Raw genomic sequence first — 13443 nt, forward strand, 5'->3', positions numbered from 1 at the left:
TTCAAAATGATACAGCATGCCTAGACTATATTTAACTTCACTATGCTCCCGTATGACTGCTTATCTCTTCCCCACAGTGGTTTCACCTTACTGTCAGATTCCTTTCAGTTTCTTCTCTGTGCTGATCTGTAAAGTCCCAGAGTGTCATCAGGGCTTGGCCAACTATGACAGGAACCAGGAAATTGATTGAGATCAATCACAAATTGCACTGGCTTATGAAGGTATTTTTGATGTGATCTGAGTGAGTGATTGTAACTGAGTTGATCTCCTCTAGTTACAATGTGAAATATACTCCACGATTGGCAGGATAATTCTTGTCAGATAATAAAGAATGAAGAGTAGCCTGATAGGAGCACTTGCTGATCTGCCTCTACTCCCCTTGCGGAATAAAGACTCAAAGTGTGCCTGCTTCTCTTTTAGCCAGAGAAACTGATCCATGATCCTTTCCACTATAGCGGCTTCAAGAGACTAAAAAACTCTCAACTGCTATAGGGTTTCTGGTTTTTCTTCAGCGACTGTCTGGAGTTGGCTCCAGAGCTGCTCTCAAACAAACAGGGGTCACTGACTTTTTGCTCCTGTTTGGCAATCACTTGACTACTAAGGACTTCCTCTCCTTAGCTTTTTTTTCTCCATCTATCCTGAGCTTATTCAGAACTAGAGTTATTTCCTGGACAAAAGTGACTGATGATTAATGTGATAGGAAAGAGTCGTTTCAGCACCTGCCACCTCTGTCTGGGTGCTGGCACTTTTGTGTCCTGTATCGCAGGCCCTTTCTTCCATATCAAAATGCACTCTCTGATGCCATTTGAGAAAGAATAGAAAATTTTCAATATAAAATGTAAGTAAATAATAGCTATCTATTATCCTATTTTTATTATAAATACATCTATTTATACAAATATACATATAGGTGTATTCACACACCTATCAAATTTTACCTACAAGGTTGGTCAAGAAGGTATCCAGCCATGTAATATGAAAAATAGAGACATTTTTGAAAGAAGATACAAGATACAAGAAATATTGTACATAGCACAATGATGCCTCAGTCCCCTTCCAAGTAGGCACCTTGGGACCTCACACACAGTTCTGCCAATTGTCATCAGCTGCCCCATTGTATTTTCCTGAATCTCCTCTATGGTCTGAATTCTCTTCCCTTTCAAAGGTGATTTTTGTTTTGAGAAAAGCCAGGGCAGGGCACCAAATGTGGGTTGTAGTGGGGCTGAGTCGCCTGGGTGATTTGATGTTTTACCAAAAAACTGCACAAGAGGTGATGCATGAGTAGGCATGTTGTCATGATGAAGCTGCCAATCACTAGTTGCCCATAACATGGACTTCTGAATCACCTGAATAGTTTCTGTGTAGGAATGTTCAAGCTTAAGGCAAAATTTAATGCCAATTCATTGCTCTACTTGTTCAGTCATTTTGAATGCAATGGCCACACATGCTTACTCAACAGCCCCCATTGACTAGTACAGTGAAGGCATCATTGTTCACACATGTGCATCCAATCTACTGTCCTTGGCTGCCAGGTGATATGTATGTTGCCCAAACTATTCTTGTTATATTAATAATGGCTGGACTTTTTCTAGACAGACCCTGTATATTGCACAAACAGAAAGGATATGAAGTTTTTTTTAAACTAGCACTAGGAATATAAACAAAACAATCATTAGAATTAACATATCAGGACCTAAATAATGAGGATAAAGACATTTGAGATAGGGAAGAAAATTTCACAAAAAACATAGGTTAAGAACAATAGGTATAATTGAGAACTTTCTTTCTAAGCTTTCTGATATCCAAGACTGAAATGACAACATAATAAAGTTCATATACCTTAATTTTTTCTGGTAAAAAAACAAAAGTAAAAAAAAACCACCCTTCTGAGGTTGTGTGTATGTGTATGTATATATATATAAAATCTCAATCTATACTCTGAAAAGAATTTCTCTCATTGATTATCTTATATAAGGGACAATGTATGTGTACGTGTGTATATATATTCTCTATATACAAAGATTTATGTATGTTTATTGAATATATTTCTAGCATGCATATGTGTTTGTGTATGTGTATGTATATATAGGAAGCACATTCCCATGATGCCATTCTCTAGGAAGAGCTTCTAGGGGTTTAGGGGTTTTAGGAGATGGTCCTAAAACTATAAAAATACATAATGCAGTTATTCCTCAGGCCATGAGATTACCCACTGGTATAGTCACACTGGCTTTGAGGGTTGGGTAAGAACAGATCATTGTTGATAGATATTTGTCATGGTCTTGGTATTATTTAATCATTATAGATTGTATACTTCAGCCTGGCCCTGGAAGCCATATTGGCTGCTGTAATAAAGTTGTATGGATGTATTTTCTACTCAGACTTGAAAAATACTACTCAGACATAAAAAAATAGGCTTTCTTTGGGTTAAGAGTGACAAGTTAATCTCAACATCTTTAAAGTTATTTTCTGTTTGCTTTCTTAGAAGGTATGAGTACTTCATTGTTTGGGGAGTTCTTTGTTTGTAGCTCTTTTATTTTTCCAATACTAAGTAAGATGCTATTAGTGGGATTGATTTTCTGTTAGAACACATTTTAACCTGTGCACACATATATTCTTCCTAGAAAAATAGAAAAATAGCCATTTACTGGAGTCCAGGGGTACATGTAAAGGAAGCAAATAGGGGAAAGATTCATTCACGTTCCTCCAAAAGGAAATAGGATATTAATATTGAAGTATCAATTAGTATGTAGAAATAAAAATAAATTACATCCTACCTAGATTTCTTTCATTTTTTAATTATATTTGTGAAGAATTTGATAAAGATAATTTGCCATAAAATAAGAATGCAAAGAAATTAGACTTTTAGGAGTATTTATCTTGGTGTAAAGATGCTTTAGCAATGGGTATTTTTCTTCCTTGGGGCATTCAAGTCACTGGGCCTATACAAGTGAACATGCACCTGTGGTGTTTGTTGGTGGCTGCTCTTCTAAGAAATTCTTTCTGATATATCTGTATGCTTTCCAGATCTGCTGCCTGGAATTATGTTCCTGGTTTTACTTGTCTGCTCCAGGTACTTGTCTTAGAAGCATTTGTTCTGATGATCAGTTTGGACAACTGGCATGCATTCTATCACCTCACACTATGTTTTGTTATTTACATGTTGTAATCATCATGGCAGTAGCTAAGAGATAACTGTGTCTTCCCCAGTAGATACCTTTATTTTAAAACCTTTTTCCAGATGGGGCTGTTCTACTTGCCTTTTTTCGTGGGCAAGTAGAATACTATTTTGGGTCATTGTTATCTTTGTATAATGTCACATGTGTAGGTGAAATATGTAGATGTCTAAACATATTGGTTTTTTATTAGATGCTTGACATTCCCTTAAGAGTAGAATTAAATAAGGAACAGGAATGTTCATTGCATAATTAGAGACAAGCTGTAAAGGGCAAGTATAGCAGAGGGATACTATATACAGAGTTCAATTCATTCTAGACTGACACCTGAATTTCCCTAGTCATATGGGTGGCGAAGAGTGTTGGAGGTGGGGAGGGGGAGAAAGAGAGAGGGAGGGACAGAGAGAGAAGGAGCAGGGGCGTGAGAGAGAATTAGAGAAAGAAATGGTACTGCATGTCTTTAGAGGAAACCTGGGGACGATGCAGAGAAGGAAATTTGAGACTGGGTCTGGAAGAGGTAAACTTGGAGGCTGGGAAACTTCATATATTTTGCCTACTTCAAAATGGTGTCTGAAATCAGCACTGCAGAAAATGTAAATAGGTTTTGGATTGCCTTTCTCATTACTTGCCTCCCTTGACCAAAATAATTGGAAGTTGATTGTACATGCACATTGACGAAGAAAACTCTAAAAGACTGCAGGGTATAAAGAGCCAATAATCACCCCACAAGGTGATGTAGGCACTCAATAATTCTTGATTCCCTTCCCATTTTGGCCCCCATAGGCTTTTCCTGTGGTTTTTCTCATAATAGTAAATGGTACCTCTATTTATCCTGAGACTCAGGCCCAAAACTTTTCAGTAATCTCTGATTCTTCTATTTTCCTCACATGCTGAGGGTGGGGAGTAGGTGCTACCTTCTCATCACACTGAGCATAAAGTGCAAATTTGTTCCAATAACCTATAGACCCTTCAGGATCTGGATCCTGGCTAATCTCTGACTTCTCCTCCTTCCACTTCTCCCCTTATGCATCACAGTCCAATTCTCCTGACTTCCTGCTGTTCTTGGAACACTCGTACATGTTCTGCCTCAGGGCTTTTGCACGTGCAGTTCTCTCTGCCTCTAGTACCCTTTTCCTGGGTATCTATCTGGTTTACTTCATTCAGGTTTCTGCACACATATCATCACATTATATAGGCTTTCCAAGAACACTCTATCTAAAATAGTACTTTCCATTACTCTGTTTTTCCTGTTTCATTTTTTCCATTGCAGCACTTACTACTACCTAACATGATATAATATTACATACAATTATATTTTATATTTATGTAAGTATTGATTTATTGCATGTTTCCCCTGCTAAAAGGTGTTCTATCTTCTTTATATTTATTTCTCTTTTGTGATCATAAGATTTGTCAAATGAATAATTCAATTGACAAGCAAGATAGTGCCCTTCCTGGAAAGTAGCTATAACCTAGAGCAATGAATGTTGATACAACATTATGGTAAAGATAAGGGTAAATAGCAAGTAATTGTACTGTTTTCAAGGTGCTGGATCTGGAAACAACTTCCTGCTTAATCCCAGGTGTGACCTGGAGAAATATTATTGTCTGGTGGGCCAGAGAGAGAAACTGTAGCCTGATGCACACCTGGGGGACACAGACCCCTTGAAGGAGGAGATGATAGTAATTCCAGGGAAGTCTTTTGCAACATTTTGAAATACAGGTTTCTGACAAATGGATTACCAAGCAGATGCTTTTCTAAGCAAGACTAAATCACAAACACTTAAACAACAACAACAACAACAACAACAAAACAAAAGAAATCTCAACTGTGAGGAGGAAGGAGACAAGTTTCAAGCCAGAGTTCTATGTTCACCAAGTATCTTATTACTTAGCCTGATAATATTATGTGTGGTGGTAGACTATGGGGACATGTACCAGTATGAGCTATTTAGAACAATGGTACAAATGTATTAATAATAGAAAAGGCAGACTAATTACCTAAATGTGTAAGGCATAACCATATGACTTTTGGAAACACAGAAGTTTCTCTGCCTTTGTCATGTAGAGAACAGAGTTGAAACATGCCAACGAATGTGTAGTGTATAGAATTTGGGAGGCCATGACTGGCCAGGCTTTTAGTACAAGAGGCATGGAAATTCTGTTTTTCAAACTCGAGATAAATTTAGGGTATATGAAGAGGCTCAGCTACAGCAGAAAATAAAATCCAGGAGGAATAAAATGGAAAATGGAGTCAATAGTTGTCTTCCAAATTATATAGCATTCTTTTGCAGACAAAAAGAACCACTGTTTGTTACCTCCTTATCTTTGAAATCCCCACCGCTGTCTAGATCCTTCTGTTACAGCAGTTCCTCAGTCATGTGATACTCCAGCTCTGCTGCCTGGAATGTCCCTCATCCTTCTTCGTGATCTGGTGAGATATTTCTGTTTCAAGGCAGATGCTGCATAGAAGGGCCAGCCTTCTGTGTTCTTCCATGGTCCTTAAATTGTTCCTGCCCTCACTGTGCCATGTCAGTCTGCTACAGTGCTTTCAAGGCTCAAACATGCACGTATTGCCTTACTTACTGCCATCCTTCTTTAGCACAGAGATTTTTCTGTATATTTCTCCTTCTCTACAGGGTTTTTTCTACTACCCCAATTTGAAAGTAATTTCTATTTCTAGCTTTCTCCCTTCACATTTTGTTTTTACTTCTCCTGATGCAGTTTTCACAGTCTGTCTTGCCTTAGAACCACTTATATTTATGTGCTTGTCTCCTTTCCTTCAGGATACTGGGGGACCCTTGAGGGCAGGGACCATGTTTGATCCCTCCTTCTCTTATGTGCCTGTGAACCATATCATGGAGGCTAAATGTCTACTATACACTGGACTGGTACAAAACCAATCCTACCGTCCTTCCTTTACATGAAATGAAAGTTTTTCTTCAGAAGAAGGGGCTCATGCTTAAACATATAAATGTAGAGCAATCTATGGTGTCTTTTCTACATCATTGCTTGTCTTATGTTTTACTCATAGTAAGTCGTTCCATCAATCTCACTTCGTTGTGTGACAGACTTTATTACTCCATATAAATTAATTAAATTTTTCACTTTTTTCTTCATGCTAATTTTATTCATAATATTATAACAGGGCCCCTTTCTCTGACAGAAAGAACATGAAACACAGACTTTTGGGCCAGCAGGGAATTTCCTTCTATTCCTACCATGGTCAACTGTTCTCTTGAAGTAAAGGAGAAGCCAAGAAAATTCTTGATTTGGTTATTGTTTTTGAACATCTCATTGGATCATTGTGATTAAAGGTTTCCATCTTATTTTGAAGACCCCATAAATGTGTTCCTTTCCTTCATCTAAGTCCCATTGGGACATAAAGTTACTCTTTAAGATTTTATGTAGATTGTCAGTAATTGAAGGCAATATCAATATTTCTGCAGGGGAGAAACAGCATTGCCTTTTTCTGTTCATCTTTTCAAGAGGAAGTTTAAGAAAATTTAGTATTTTTGAAATATATCACGTTTAAACTAGAGATGCCTTGAGGCCTATTTTATAATAAAGATAGTGTTTTTGTTTTTTGCAAATAGAATATTCTAAATGAGTTAGTTGGCAGAGCAGTTATTGCAGAAATGGATTCATTTTGGAATTACCATGTGAGCTCATCATTTTGTAGATGGCTCTGTTTATTAATCAATCTAAGTTTGACTTTTTTCCTTTTTACTAAAAAAGTGTTGAGTTTCTTCGGAAATGCTAAATTGTAACTCAGATTCCTTCCTCTGTTTCCCCTTACACTAGACAGAGCCCGCATAAAAAGAGCAGGATGATGGTGATCTATGGTTTATTCTGAGCCTTCCAAGAACGTTCAAGAAGTATGTTCTTCTTTACAGGTTAGTGCCTTGTTGCCCTTTGAGGGTAGTCTGAATCTAGGTTCTTGCGCTCCCCTTCTATGGTGGTTGCATCTGTTGGTCTTGGATTACTTGTCTAGAAGAATGGGGAGAAAATTTGAGTGGAAGCTTTATGAAGGAACAGGCCACCTTGTTCATCATAGTTTTCCAGGTGCATAACATAGTTTAAGGCATAAATAATAATTTAATCAGTACTTGTTAAATAGATGAAGACCAGTGGTTTTCATGTTGACTTATGCTCCATGCTTTAGATTACAGTGATCACACACAAGGGTTTTAGTGTCATGCAGGCCTGGGTAATTATTGACTTTGGTCAAGTTCCTAAATCTCAATCTTCTCATTGGAAATGGTAATAAATTGAATGCTGTATGTAAAGCCCTTTAAATGTCTGGAACATGGTAAATTCTTGATAGATGGACTTTCTTATGTATAGTGAATTTTATAAAACATTTGCTTATATTGATTTTTACTTGTAATGTTACAGAAACACAGGAGACCCTGCTTGAGCCTTATCCATATTTCATTCTTCAATTAAGGCCTGCCTGAGTTTGTCTGGATAACTGAGGGTCTTGTCCAGAGAGGAACTGCGATGCTCCTGAAAGGGCCATCACAGCAGAAGAGATTTGAAGCACATTGCCTTGGTTAAAGTCAAAGACAAATGGTTATTCTGAGTGTGGTGCCTGCAGATGGTCAGCTGGCTCGCAGGTTGAGTTCTAGCATGGAGCCCTAACATAACAGTAAGAAAATACTGAGCACTAAAAGTAAACACTGAAACACCATTTCATCAAAATCTTCACGGGTCTTTGAAAGCACTCGCATAAGACATTGTCAGCATCAGTGGTTCCAGCACCATTGGTCACTGGGAGACAAAGGTATATGATTTGGAAGCATTCTTGCAGCCAAAGTTCAATATTAACAAACGGTCACTTCTGCCACAATCTATTAGCCAGATAGATCAAGTCAATAGGGAAATAGGGTCTACATGCTGCTGGGAGGAGCAGCAAAATTTCCTTGATAAAGGAGGGTGAGTAGAGAATTGGGGTCACTCTATTAACACTCCCTACTACCTCCTCATCCTGGGTCTCCAAAAGCTTCAGTCATCATGACATCAAGCTTGAATCCCAGAATTTAAAGTTCTCAGCCAGGTTCACGTATGGCTCCTTAGACGTAGCTCCTTTTAATCCATAGACCTATGACCTAAAATGATATGTTAACTGCCTCCCACCCACCCAACATAGCAATAAGATAACTGCAAACAACACTTTTCTCAAACAGGAGAAGAGTGGGAAAAACATAGCAGTCACTGTTCGTAGCAGTTCTGAAATCCAGCTGGGATCATGTTGCCAGGCCAGTTTATCCTGGGGTTTGAGACTGTTTCTTGATTAGACTGAAGGTCTTCTTCTTGGAAGAGACTTTTGAGCCTGTTTGTCTCCACTGCTTCCTAGCAGTGGCTCTGCAGTCCTCGGCTTTTCATTACTTTTTGCTGTCTCTACTCATCTTTCCTTGCCTAGCACTCCCTTGGCTACTTCTGATGAAACAACCCACCTTTGCCAGCAGATTAACTTTTGTGGCCTGCTCCCTTCTATGTCAACTTGAAGGCCAAGATGTTTTTGCAGTTTGAACAACCGGCCCCTTTTAGTCTACGTTAGTGATGCGTTCACAAGTACACTGACTAAAAACTTCAAGATCTTTCTATGAACTGAATAAAAGGCCATCACATTGGGAAACAAACAAACAAACATTCATCTTTCCCTAGACTTGTTGCTCTTTGGGATGGCTTGTGGATTCACATTGTGCAGGTTTGTATGAGTTCTTTTGTTTAAATTAGAAGGCCTATTAGTTACCACCTAATTCTTTCAGAGATTTCAACCCTTGACTTCACCTTTGTCCTCAGGCTGGGGACATTAATGATGAGAAGCAGTTTTATTTTCTAAGTCAGTAAATTATGGCCTATGCTATTTCTTCCAAATTGAGCTTTCAAACTGGTCAGTTATTTATCTTATTTGTATTCATCACCATCATCATCATCACCATAATATCTTATCTTACACAGCTAGAACATTTTAACCTGAAGATTTAAACATTAAAACTTTTAACATTTTACCTGAAGATATCCTCAGTCAAATTCAAGTTTATTAGATATATTTTTCATATTCCAAGAAAGCCAGACTATCATTTTGTCAAATGTTTGGTACCCCATAACACAAGTCACTATATTTTCATCTTCAAATATAATGTCTTCACCATTTTCCTAACTTTTGCTAATAGTTTGCTCTGTTTTCTAGCTTCTGTTTTTCACCAAGTCCCAAAGTCAATGGTGACATCTTATTTTTTTATTAAAGCAGCACCCCCTTCTAGGTATTAAATTCTGTATTCTTCAGATATCACTGTATAATAAACCAACCCCAAAAGGTAGTAGTAAAAGCCATAGCAAGTCATTATTGCTCCTGAGTCTATGGGTCAGTTCAGCAGTTTTGATCTTGGTTGGGCTTAGTCAAACGTGGGACCCATGCAGCAGAATGGCTGGGGGCTCTCTGAAACAGGCTATTTGGAGGAACACAGTATCTGGCAACTTCTGTGGGGTTGTTCTCATGGTACTGGCCAGATTTCTCAGAGAGAGAAATGTACGAGACCTTTGGGAGTCCAGCCTCAGATGCAGGCACACCGCCACTTCTGCCCTTTCTACTAGCCTCCTCCAGCCATAAGGCCAACCTGGATGCCAGGAATGAGGGATAGATTTCAGCTCTTTAGAGGAACTCAAAGTCACATTTCAAAGGCATGGATTAAAAAGAGTGAAGAACTGGGGCCATTGTTGTCATCAATCCACTATAATCTCAAACTCAGAAAGTAGGCTTTTTAGTGTCATATAGATGGCTTTGGGCTTTATGGAGTCAATCCTCTGGCTTCTACTGGCTTTGACCTGGCTTCTTCCATCTTCTCTCAGAGGGAGCACAGTCATTCTTCAGGTATGCTTTGGAGGATGGTTCTTATGGTTCTTACTGTTGGCCTGTTGCCAACAATAGTGGGATGATTCCTTGAAAACAGCAGTGTTTATCTCGGATGTTGCATGCGATAACTCACATGTTTAGGATTGGAGTTTACTTTGAAGTAATGTATAGTACATGCTCAGCAAACTTAACCCAAGATATGATTAAATTTTCAGTACTGAGAAAGTAAGGCTTAACTTCTTCAGGATAACATTTCCCCTAAATGTGATACCTGCTCACATTTTGACATGTTAAGACTTCTTTTCCTTGTTCCCATTGCTCAACTGTCTTGCTCCTTTCTCCTCAGCTTTATGCATGAGCTGCCTTCAGGGCGAGGGATTAACCAGAGCAAGAAAACAGTCAAATTCTTGGCATTTGACCTTCTAAGAAGACATCTGTATATTATCAAAAGCCACGATTCTGGCATAAACAATAGGTTAGTCAGAACACTTAGCCACATTATTCCCTGCCTTTGGGAATAAACAAAAAAATCAATTGACTAAGGGAAGAAGTGAAGTTGAGAAAGAGGAGAACAAAATTAGTTGTAAATTCCTGAGAAAGAAGTATGTACCTGACTTATCTCTGGAATCAAAGTCCTTTTTGTTGGGAGGAATAACCAAAATATAAGAAAATTTGGGGCCTCTATGAGAAGAGGCCTCTATACATTTCTCTTCAGCTTGTAATCTAGAGGAACTACAAGTCTCCAGGAGAAGCCCTGAGTCCAGCATTGAGCCAGAGCAGAAACATGGCCCCAGCAGAGGGAGACGTATAAGCAGATAGGGCCTACATCTCACTCCAGGGTGGGAAAAGCAGTAGGGACTATCTCAGCTTCTGGAGTGATGACCTAAAGGGCTGGTTCACTTGGAGGCACTTTGCAGTTTGGTTCTTCTGGGCACAGGAGAACAGAGGCCATGAGGAGCTACAGGTATCCACAAGAGGTTGGGCTACATCTCAGCTGGGGCTACCATGGCCTGAGGAGGACTATGGATAAGATGCTGCATTACCGCTCGGAATTAAGAAAACAGGTCTTCCCCTCTGAAGTGTCTCCAAGAGAATTCTGACTTTGTTTGAATGTTTACCTAAATGAGACTGAGAAAACTGCAGAAAACACAGAGTTTACTTTGAACTGGCTAAATCACTGTTCTTGGTATCAGTAAAAATAGGGGTTGAGAATTAAGTACAGCTATAGAAATACCTTTTTTTCACATTTTAACGTTACTGAAATTTAGATGCAACACACAGTTTATGCCATATCATAGTTCAGTTGGCAGTGATTTTTCTTTCTTAATGTTTTGTAAAACAACAGTGCATCTTAACAAATAATGGTGTCTTAAATTCAATGAAATACAGTATAATGGAAGTTATGTCTTTGCAAACCTGGAGTTTGAAGTATGACTCATTATAGCTGAAATGCTAGTAATTTGAAACTATAGCTCAGTCTTTGTGGCATTCCTAACTCTTCCTTTATTCACAATGACATCTTTTCTTACTGACCCATAAGCCCTGGGAAGTACTGTTTGGAGTTGTGACAGTACCTGTGATGGGAGGGACTATAATTGCTGCTTAGAGTTCAGCTGAACGTCACTTGGGACCCAGGCATAAGATGGCATGGGGCCATTCTGTAAAACGTTCTGTACGTTATGTTCAGTATGTACGTTCTGTACATACTGAACAGTTTGGAAATCAATTTTGGTAGTAATATGTGTATGAATAAGATTGTAAGTAATTTTATTTTTTATGACCTCCTGTTATTTCAAAATTTCTGTAATGAACATATTCTTTTATAAACTGTAAAAGAAAGATGTTTTAAGAAGTAAAATGCCAAGGTTTTATGTAGAATTTCCAGGCCAGTGCTTCTGCCTTCCAACCCTGTGCTTCCAAGGCCAACAGCAGAGGAAAACATTTTCTCAGCCACATTTTATGAGCTATTCCTTTTAAAGGAGCTCACATTCAAGCACTACGTATTTCTTTATTACTATTCTTTAACATCTCTGAAGTAGGTAGTTAACTATAAGTTAATTGGTTAGCCAAATATTGTGTATGGGAATTTTTAAGAAATTGAAAAACATACTTATAAGGAATATACTGGGCATCCAAATATTTTTACATCATTTGTTCTATAATACTTAGTAATTGCAATCCCAAAATACTAAGCATATTACATCTCAAATTAGATTTACTTCCTTGGAGCTCAGCTAATTAGTTTGTTTTGTAGGTTATTTAATCCTTGATCAATAAATTACAAAACTGTAGACAAGGCATTCTAAAATACTGTCTGATTAACTGTGCTTGTAAAATCTCAGGGTGAGGGACTTCATGCACCTTGAAATCTATGTTTTATAATGTTCCAGATTTTATTATCGTCTTCTCACATGCTATATATTCAATAGGCTATCACTGAACAAAGTGTAATGTCTAAACTAATACTCTCCACTATAAAACAGTATTACACATTATGCTATAATGCTAGAATTTTATGCCCCTATAAAATTGTTTTAGGAAATGATATTTGGGTGCAAGCTTTAGGTTTTTTTTTCCTTGAAGTGCATCTCATTTTTAAAGCAGTGTAGTTGGCATTTATTTTTTTTTTAAATTAAACATCATGAAACATAATAGAATATTGATCACTTTCCTTTACTATTTTCAGAATCCATTGTCTCTGTTGTGGCAGAGAACTGTTAACACTGCGTAGTTTGGTAGCTCACCATGATTCATGGGCAGATTTTAGCAGACACCTCATGTAGTGTCCAAGATGGTATCCAGGACACTACAGACATTTTTTGGAGCCCTCTCTGAACTCCAAATCTGGCTCAGACAGAGCGTAACTTAAGTGTAAAGATTTTGATCCTTTCCTAACTACAAACTACTGTGATGACTACAAACAAGTTACGTGTGAATGTTAATTTTTTTGTGTGTCAACTTGACTGGGCTCATGGATGACCAGAAGGCTGGTAAAAAGTTGCTCTGCAGCCCTAGCTGGAGTAGCTCAGTGGATTGAGCGCGGGATGGGAACCAAAGTGTCCCAGGTTTGATTCCCAGCCAAGGTACATTCCTGGGTTGCAGGCCATAACCCCCAGCAACCGCACATTGATGTTTCTGCCCCCTCCCCCTCCCTTCCCTCTCTAAAAATAAATAAATAAAATCTTAAAAAAAAAAGTTGCTCTGCATTTGTTTGTGAGGGTGTGACTAGAAGAGATGAGTATTTGAATCAGTAGATTGAATAAAGAAGATAGCCCTCACTGATGTGGGAGGGCATCATCTATTCGAGTCCCTTGAGGGCCTGAATAGAATAAATAAGCCGAGAAAGGGTGTATTCCCACTTCTTTGCTTGGCCTGCGGCATCCAGCATCTCCTGTCCTCAACATC

This window comes from Phyllostomus hastatus, unplaced genomic scaffold, assembly GCF_019186645.2.
Source record: "Phyllostomus hastatus isolate PE091 unplaced genomic scaffold, TTU_PhHast_1.1 phas_contig_40, whole genome shotgun sequence".
Lineage (NCBI taxonomy): Eukaryota > Metazoa > Chordata > Mammalia > Chiroptera > Phyllostomidae > Phyllostomus > Phyllostomus hastatus.